This window comes from Trichosurus vulpecula, chromosome 6, assembly GCF_011100635.1.
Source record: "Trichosurus vulpecula isolate mTriVul1 chromosome 6, mTriVul1.pri, whole genome shotgun sequence".
Lineage (NCBI taxonomy): Eukaryota > Metazoa > Chordata > Mammalia > Diprotodontia > Phalangeridae > Trichosurus > Trichosurus vulpecula.
The window spans coordinates 110,668,593-110,678,226 of NC_050578.1; positions in this window are offsets into that span (position 1 = coordinate 110,668,593).

Here is a 9,634-nt window from a genome sequence, read left to right on the forward strand (position 1 = left end):
GTCCATCCCTCTCATTTTACAGATGAGGAAACTGAGGCACAGCACCCTGCCCATAGCAACCAACTGATAAATGTTTCTTGAATGAATTCATGTATGGCTTAGCCAAGGTCATAACTGAGAGAGCAGGGATTTGAATTGAGGCCTGTGGGGCCCAATTACCAACACAATTATATAGTAATGTTGGAAAAGGAATGAGAGGAAAAGAGTGGTACTATTTTGTATTTTGCATCTTGTTAGCAACTTTCTGAAAACTTGATAGTCCTGTTGCTAATTGAAAATCAGATGAAAAATCCCATATACAAATTAGGGGATATAAGGTCAATTTAAAATCTCTGCCTACCCCTTGGTGGTCGTTAATAAGGGTTTTTTTTTCTTTCCTATCTACTTTTTAAGATGAAATAAAACATAGCAGAAAAGAAGTTCATTTCTGTAGGAATATACTACAAAAACAGACCTATATTGTGAGATTCAATTAGTCCCATGAATAGTCCAATGGTCACATTCATTTTCTTTTAACTTCGGGGTACTAAAAAAAAGTAACAAGTTTTTTTTAAATGGCACCCCCATATAAGGAAATACAAGATAAGCATAGTTACTGCTGCTCATATAGCACTTTAAGGTTTACATAGTGTTTCCCACACATTTCAGGCTTCCAGCAATGCTGTGAAGTTGGTACTGTAGGTACTGTGATCTCCAATCTACTTGAGGAAATGGAAGAATGGTGAGGCTGTGACTTTCCTATAGTCACAGTCACACAAGCTCCAGAGACAGAATTCCAACATAGCTCCTCTGACTCCAGGTCCAGCCTTCTTTCCACTACACCATGATGGACAGATCCCGACAAAAGGAATTTTTGAGGAGGGAGAAATCACATTAGCTAGGGGGCAGAAGAAAAAAAGAGGAAAGGGAAAGTCACCTGATCTTGGACTTGAAAGAAAAAAAGGATTTCAAAAGTAAGAGATATGTTTTAAGCATGGAAGGATGATGGCCTCCAAAAACCCATAGAATCAAGAGAGAGCATAAGGAGACTATGGATTGTCCCAATTTCTACTTCCTCACTTTCTCATGTTTAAGGACTCAACCTTTTACGTATGTATGGCTTGTCAATATTTACAGATAAATCTCTGGCAATTATTGTTTCTAAGTCACCAAAGTATGAATTTAACCTTGTAAATACTAAAGTAGCCTCATGCTTTTTCAATTGATGATCACACGCTAATCTTTGACAAATAAGGACCATCTTGTTAGATACGTTCTGGCTTGTTTCCTATGTTGTGCATAGTTATTTTTAAGATAATAAAATCTTTTTTAAGAATGGATCCCAAGTTGGAAAACTGTGTTTTCTTTTATCTCTTTATCATGGTACACGTCTCCCTGTCCATCTATCTCATCTATCCCTCACTCAGATTCAATTTCATCACATTAACCTGTTCCTAAACTCCCAATGCACATCTGTGTCTGACAAAAGGAAGGAGGAGAAGACTCTACAGCTGTGTAGGGGCAATTTAAAACTTGTCAACCATTCAGTATTGCTTTCTGATCATGAATGTGGATGCTAATGTGAATAAGCAGAGAAATAATTATAAGGAAAACCAGAGAAGAACCTGGTTCTTTATAAACTGCATAGTTGGTTCTTGTAAACAAAAGAGGTTTATGCCATGCATTTTTACAACAATGAAAATGAAGATATTTAGCTCCCATAGTAACTCATTCCTAAGTCTGTCCTCAATCTGAAATTGCAATTATTACATGCTAAACCCATGCTCTAGTTCAGGGGTTCTTAACCTTTTTTTTGGTCCCCTGGACCCATTCGGAAAACCGGTGAAGCCTATGGACCTCTTCCCAGAATAAGGTTTTTAAATGCATAATATTAAATGTATTTAGATTTTATGCAAATACAAATGCAAAAATTAAATGATGAGGAAATGGAGGACAGAAGAAAAGGGTTGCATCATGGGATGAGATCACAAAAGAAATGAATTCTGTTGAAATGCCATTATCAAAGTATCTTTAAAAAGAAGTTCACAGATCCCAGATTAAGAATTCTTGTTTCATACCATGACTGCGCAGCTATGGACAATGGGGAGATAGGGGGCAGGCAAAAAGGTTAGCAAGGGAAGGTTCAGAGGTAGACCAGATCCCTCTACATGGCATGAGGGGTGGGGAATTGCTGCAATGCCACGTCTGCCCCCACCCATTTGCCTAAGAGTCATCCCTACCTCATAATTAGCCTGAAATCATTTCTAAAACCCTGATGCCTTAGTTGGACAACACAAAGCTGGGACCCGAGTCTAAAAATGCACCTCTCTTGGGTTAGGAGAGTAACCCTACAGCAGGGGTTCTTTCTTACAAGAATCAATTACAACAACACTTGGCTGAAGTAGTGCTGACTGATGGCTCAGCTAACCAATGGCATTGGTAGAGAGAGAGGGTATGGTTTCTCCCCCTACATTAAATTATGGTTTCCCTGTGCATTTCTGTGTGCACCTTAACCATTTCTGGAGACCCATTAACAAATATTCTTGAATATAGTCCTGGAAGGAAAACTAGAAAAATATGGGTAATAGTAATGGAACTTAATAAGTCCCCAGGACAGTACCATTGTTAGAGGCCAGATCCAAGAAGACATGATCACATCCTGAAGAAACAAGGATTCACTTCTGACTACCCAGGACAGATTTATGTCAAGGGCATCAGTGAACAAGAAGGAAAAGTCAAAACATATTTTCTTCTGCGCAGAGTATAACCTTCCACTCCTTTCTTGGAAGAAAACTCTGTGGACAGTACCCCTTAGCAGCTGTTGGGCTACCATCTCTAAACTGGCAAAAGCAGAGATCAATACTCAGTGAGAACAAAGCTGGCATTAGAAATGGACATTTTAACCCGAACTTTGTCAATTGTCAGGACAACTGAACCAACAGCCCAAGTAGAAGGCATAGGCAAATTTGATTTGCCATAATAAGCATTTTCTTTGTGTTCCTTTTTGGTATAATTTATGTGTATGTGTATGTATTTGTATATATGTATGTGTGTATAAATTGGAAACTGTAGACAGATATGTGTAGATATAGATCTATAGGGTGTCCCAAAAGTCTTAGTATAGTTTTATACCTTAAGAGATTAAAATGCATGTACAAATACTAATAAAAGGTATAGTTTATATTTATTTTCTAAAAATTAATTTTAATTAATAAAATTTATTAATGTATTAATATTACATAATAAAATATTAACATGCATATATAATTACTAATAAAAAGTATATTTTATGATTATTTTCCAAAAATTATTCTAATTCATTAATATTATTATTTTTAAAAAATAAAATTAATTTTAATTAATGAATGATTGATCCTATAAACACCATTCCATATTGCACCTCTCATCTTCTTCCCCAGCATCTCTATTCCTTTCACTCTCTCTTTAGGTTTTACCATCTACTTTCTCTAGTTACCTTTCTAAAACATTTCCGCTTACTCTCATCCTCCTAGGTGTGTATGAGGAGAAGGTCAGGAGAGGAAGAGAGAGGGAAGAGAGGAGGGCCAAGATGACAGATTGGGAGGTTAAGGAGGTGGGTGGTAGCATAGTCATTGGGTCATGAACTCCCCAGGGCCCTACATCTTCACTCCCACCATTTTCTACCCAACTGACACTGATCGACTTTTGAACCAGGTATCCAGAAACTTTGTGCAGGATGAACTAAGGCATTCAGTTCTAAAGTCCCTGGGATCATACTTGTTCACCCTGGTCGTTCTTTGCCCTGTTGAGCCACTCCTATTCACTCCTTCCCCTTTTCATCTCTAGTTTTGACAATTGTAATCAAATGAACATTATCACTGCTTGTAGAAAGAACAACTGACATCTCTGTGACTTCCAAAGCCACAAAGTCCTTCCTTGGAGACCACTGCTACAGTCATTGTCTCTCTTTATTTAAACAGAAGATAAACTCATTAAGGGAAGGAGGTTCTCAATTTTGCATTTAAAGCTCAATGTTTAGTACAATGTTTGGCACATGGTAAGTACTTAATAAGTGCTTTTTCATTCTTTTTTGTATTCATGCCCCAAAAAGGTCAAAAACAGAGGGAAGGACCCCATATGTTAACCACTAACCTATGTAATATAATATTTTCTTTTAAAAACCACTTCTAGATACAAGTGGCATAAAGTAGTTAGTTATCTCCATGTTGCACATGGTTCAGTGTTTCTAACACATCATCCCATTGAAACGAAGCCAGTTTGCCTTCTGGGCCTTCAATCCAAATTCTCACTTCATTTCAAACACTATAAGTCATTCTTTGTCTATTTTCAATTTCAGAAATTATTTCTCCTTCTGTACTTTGAATCCCTTCTCATCCACTCCACCACTCACTATCTTTTCTCCCTTTTCACCCCTAGGGGAAAGTCACTCACAGAAACTAAGGGTTAGCTACAAATGTTTATTTTATTGTATAGGAATCCTTCTTTCTATATCTTCCATCATCCGACCCTAGAGTTAACCAAAACTTCTGCAGTGACTAGTAACAGATGGAAATAAATGAAATAAGATGAAACAAAACCATTCTCAGTTCTCCCACAATTGACTGGGGGATTTCCTCAAAAACGGAATGGGAGTCTTTTTAGTATTCATGGACCTGGAGGTATCATTCACTCATGATGACTTCTTGAGGAACAGTGTAGTACAGCAGAATGGAGGCAGGGAACCCTGGTTAGAATTATAGATCTACCAATTAACTATCTGTGATCACTGACAAGTTATTAAACCTGTCTTGTTCTTCAGCATTCTCATCTTTAAAATGGAGCAGTTAGACTAATGATCTCTGACAACCTTTCTACCTTCTACAATTATTATAATTCCAAACTTTATGACCCTGACTTCTGATTACTCTGTAATCCATAAGGCATTGGAGCCTATGCTTGTCTCTAATATAGTCTCCTTTAGTGTGCAATATGCCAGCAGCCAGGTGGGGCAGCAGACAGAGTGCTGGGCTTGGAACCAGAAATATTCATCCTCGCAAATTCAGATCTGGCCTCAGATATTACCGGCTGTGTGATCCTGGACAAGTTGCTCAACCCTCTTTGCCTCAGTTTCCTCATCTGCAAAATGATCTGGAGAAAGAAAGGGCAAACCACTCTAGTATCTCTACCAAGAAAAGACCCCAAATGGGGTCATGGAGAGGTGGACGCAACTGAGAAATGACTGAACAACCAAAGCACCAGAACTAGAGCCAGAAGATATGGGTATAAATCCCAACCCCGCTGTTGATTTCCATGTAACCTTAGACATGTGAGCTTCGTCTAGCTGGCCTTCAATTTGATCATCTGCAAAATAATAATGATAGCTAATGTTTACATGGCACTTACCATGCGCCAGACCCTGTGCTAATTGCTTTACAGTTATTATCTCATTTGAGCCTCAAAATAGGTGCTATTAATATTCCCATTTTACAGTTGAGAAAAGTAAGGTAGAGGCTAAATGACTTGCCCAGGGTCACATAGTTAGTAAATGTCTGAGGCCAGAGATGAACTCAGGTCTTCCTGACTCCCAGGGCTCTGTGCACTGGACCATCTGGCTGCCCCGATAAGAGGCCTGGACTAGATAAGACTTGAGGAAAGGAGGGGAACGAAGGAGAACATTATAGTTGTCCTCAAGTGTTTGAAGAGCTGTCATATGGAAGACCTGTTTGGCCCCAGGAGGAAGAAGTAGGAACAAAGGATAGAAGCTGCAAAGACAGCAACTTAGGCTAGATATAAGGGAAGATTTCCTAATACTTGTTGGTCAGTCATGTCTGACTCTTTGTGAAGTCATTTAGGGTTTTCTTGGGAAGACCTGAAGTGATTTGCTGTTTCTTTCTCCAGCTCATTTTGCAGACAAAAAACTGAGGCAAACATGGTTAAGTAACTAGTCCAGGGTGACATAGCTAGAAAATGTCTGTCTCAGACTGTATTTGAACTCAGGAAGACGAGTCTCTCTGACTCCAGGCCCAGCACTCTGTCCACTATGGCACCATCTAGCTGTCCTAATACTTAAAGCTGTCCAGTATGTAATGGGTTGGCTCAGGAAGCTCTCTCTCATTGAAGAACTTCAGACCTCAAACCTAATGACCTCTTTGGAATATTGTGGCAGAGGGCTGCACGTTTAAGTATGAGTAAGACTCGATATCCACTTAAATCACTTCCAGATCCATGACATGATGTTCCCAATGGTCTTTTCTAGTTCTAAAGGTGATGATGTTCTGTGGTGTGACCTGAGCACAAAGGTACAGCAAGATTGTCATATCCTTCAGCCAGGGAAGACCCTGGGCCTCACTTAGTACAGTATTCTTTTTTACTTTGATCAGACATTGGATACCATGCCAATGGACAAGAAAATGTCTGATGCTCCTGGGGCTTGTTGGCCTTTTAAGAGACCAACTTGGAAAAATTGTCAAGTTAATAAAAAGCTAAAGCCATGCTTATGCCTCTACCCTTTCCCCACCCCTAGCTCTTTTCTGCCTTTCAACCCCTCCCTGCAACCCTTACCCAGATCATTAAAACAAAGGTTTGCTAGTGCTCTGTCAGAGCAAAAATTCATTATTCCTGAAAATTTAGCTTTAAAAACCTAAAACTGGCCTTATGAGACTCATTCCTCATAAATATTTTCTTTATTAAGCAGCTTTTTCCTTTAAAAATTAAACTTCAATTTCATTGTAAAGAAACTTCTGTGCTGAGAAGCTCTATCTGTAAGTAGTTTAGAAATATTAACCTGGTTTTCTATGTTAACAAGAGGCAACATGATTTGATGGGTAGAGAGATACACTCCAACTCCAGAAAATAGGAATTCCAAGTCCTGCTTCTGATATATACCAGCTGCATCATCTTAGGCAAGCTATCCCTGACTCCAGGTCTGCCCCCAAGTAAGACAACAAATTTCAGAAAAGGGGGTGATCTGTACTGGGAGAAGGAGTTCAATCACTGAAAGTTCCTTAGTTGTCCAGCACTTAGCACAGTGCTTGGCACATACTAGGTGCTTAATATTACTCAAGCATTAATTAATTAACAAGCATTAGCTTGTCAATTTGCTAACTGGCATAGCAGATAGATCACTGGCTATAGAATCAGAGGGTATGGGTTCAAATAGCATGTCAGATGCTTACTGCCAGTAAGATATTGGGCAAATCATTTAACCTATCTAAGAATCAGTTTCCTCACTAATGCATGGTTTGTAGAGTTGTGAACTGATCCAACCATTCTAGAGAGCAATTTGGAACTATGCACAAAGGGCTATGAAATTGTGCATACTTTTTAACCCATTAGTACCATTTCTAAGTCTGTATCCCAAGGAGATCATAAAAATGGGGAAAGAGCCTGCCTGTACAAAAATATTTATAGCAGCTCTTTTTGTAGCAGCCAAGAATTGGAATTTGGGGGGATGCCCGTCAATTGGGGTATGACTGAACAAGCTGTGGGTACATGAATGTGATGGAATACTATTATTCCATAAGAAATGATTAGTAGCAACAATGCAAGGATCTAAGACAACTCCAACAGACTAGTGAGAGAAAATGGTGTCCGCATCCAGAGAAAGAACTTTGGAATCTGAATGCTGATGGAAGCATACTATTTGCTCTCCTTTTGTTGTTTGGTTTTTTTTTCTTGTGGTTCCTCCTATTAGTTCTGATTCTTCTTTACATCATGACTGATGTGAAAATATGTTTAATATGAATACATAGGTAGAGCCTATATCTGATTGCAGACCGTCTTGGAGAAGGGGACAGAGAAGAAGGAGGAGAAAAAAATTTTTTTTAAATAATTTATTTATTTAACATATTTGGTTTTCAGCATTGATTTTCACAACAGTTTGAATTACAAATTTTCTCCCCATTTCTACCCTCCCCCCCACTCCAAGATGGCATATATTCTGGTTGCCCTGTTCCCCAGTCAGCCCTCCCCTCTATCACCCCCCTCCCCTCTCATCCCCTTTTCCCTTCCTTTCTTGTAGGGCAAGATAAATTTCTACGCCCCATTGCCTGTGTATCTTATTTTTTAGTTGCATGCAAAAACTATTTTTTTGTTTTTGAACATCTGTTTTTAAAACTTTGAGTTCCAAATTCTCTCCCCTCTTCCCTTCCCACCCACCCTCCCTAAGAAGTCGAGCACTTCAACCTAGGCCACACATGTATCATTATGTATAACCCTTCCACAATACTCATGTTGTGAAAGGCTAACTACATTTGCTCCTTCCCAACCCATCCCACTTTATTGAATTTTCTCCCTTGACCCTGTCCCCTTTCCAAAGTGTTTGTTTTGATTACCTCCACCCCCATCTGCCCTCCCCTCCATCATTCTCCCCTTTTTTTTATCTTCTTCCCTCTTCTTTCCTGTGGGGCAAGATACCCAATTGAGTATGTATGATATTCCCTCCTCAGGCCGAATCTGATGAGAGCAAGGTTCACTCATTCCCCCCTCACCTGCCCTCTCCCCTCCTCCCACAGAACTGCTTCCTCTTGCCACCTTTATGCGAGATAATCCACCCCATTCTATCTCTCCCTATCTCCCTCTCTCAGTATGTTGCTCTCTCATCCCTTAATTTCATTTTATTTCTTTTACATATCTTCCCTTCATCTTCAACTCACCCTGTGTCTGTTCTCTCTCTTTTACATATATATATATATATATGTATATACACATATAAAAGCACGCATATATATATATACCTACATACACATGCATACATATACACATAGATACATACATACATACACATTCACCTACATATATACATAAACATATATATATATATGCATATTCCCTTCAACTACTCTAATACTGAGGTCTCATGAATCATACACATCATCTTTCCATGTAGGAATGTAAACAAAACAGTTCAACTTTAGTAAGTCCCTTGCCATTTCTGTTTCTTGATTACCTGTTGGGATTTGGGTGGGGGTGGGACGCCGCTTAGGGCTGGGTGGAGGGTGGGGCAGGGACTACAGCTTTCCGGGTATAACGCTTTTCCGGGTATATCGCTGGGCGGTGCCGGCTTAGGATGAAGCCCGTCCATATAAGGCAATGTTATAGCTCTCGCCACTGGATTGGCTGCAATAGGTTATATAATGTACGGGGATAGGGGAAGTGAGTCAGAGTCGAGCAGTCGCCGTGGAAGATGTACCAATAAAGACCGTGAGCAAGATCCTCTGGCGTTCTGTCTGGTGAATTCCGGTCTGGGTGGAGGCCAGGCCGGCCGGTGACGACCGAAGGCTCGGTGTAGGAGCAGAAGAGGTCCCCAGGGGAGGACTGCCCGCGACCCCCGGCCCAGGAAGAGGCCTAGGGGGAACGCGGCAGGTTGGCGCCCGAACAGGGACCGGCCTAGGACGGCTGGACCGTTGCAGAGTTCCGGAAGAGCCCCGGTGATAGGGGGGACTAGCCCGACTAGGGCGGACCAGACAGCTTCTCCGTGCAGGTAACGGGGGAAAGGCCCGGAGATGGGGCAAGCGCGCAGCCTCCCTTTGCTGCGGCCAGAGGATCGGGACTTATTAACTTTACAGGTCAGAACTGCTTTGTCTAAACGGGGGTTGTCCGCCTCCACGGAGCAGCTAAAGCGGCTCGTGGAAAAGTTGCTGGTGGTGGCTCCGTGGCTCATACACTCGGGGTTTCA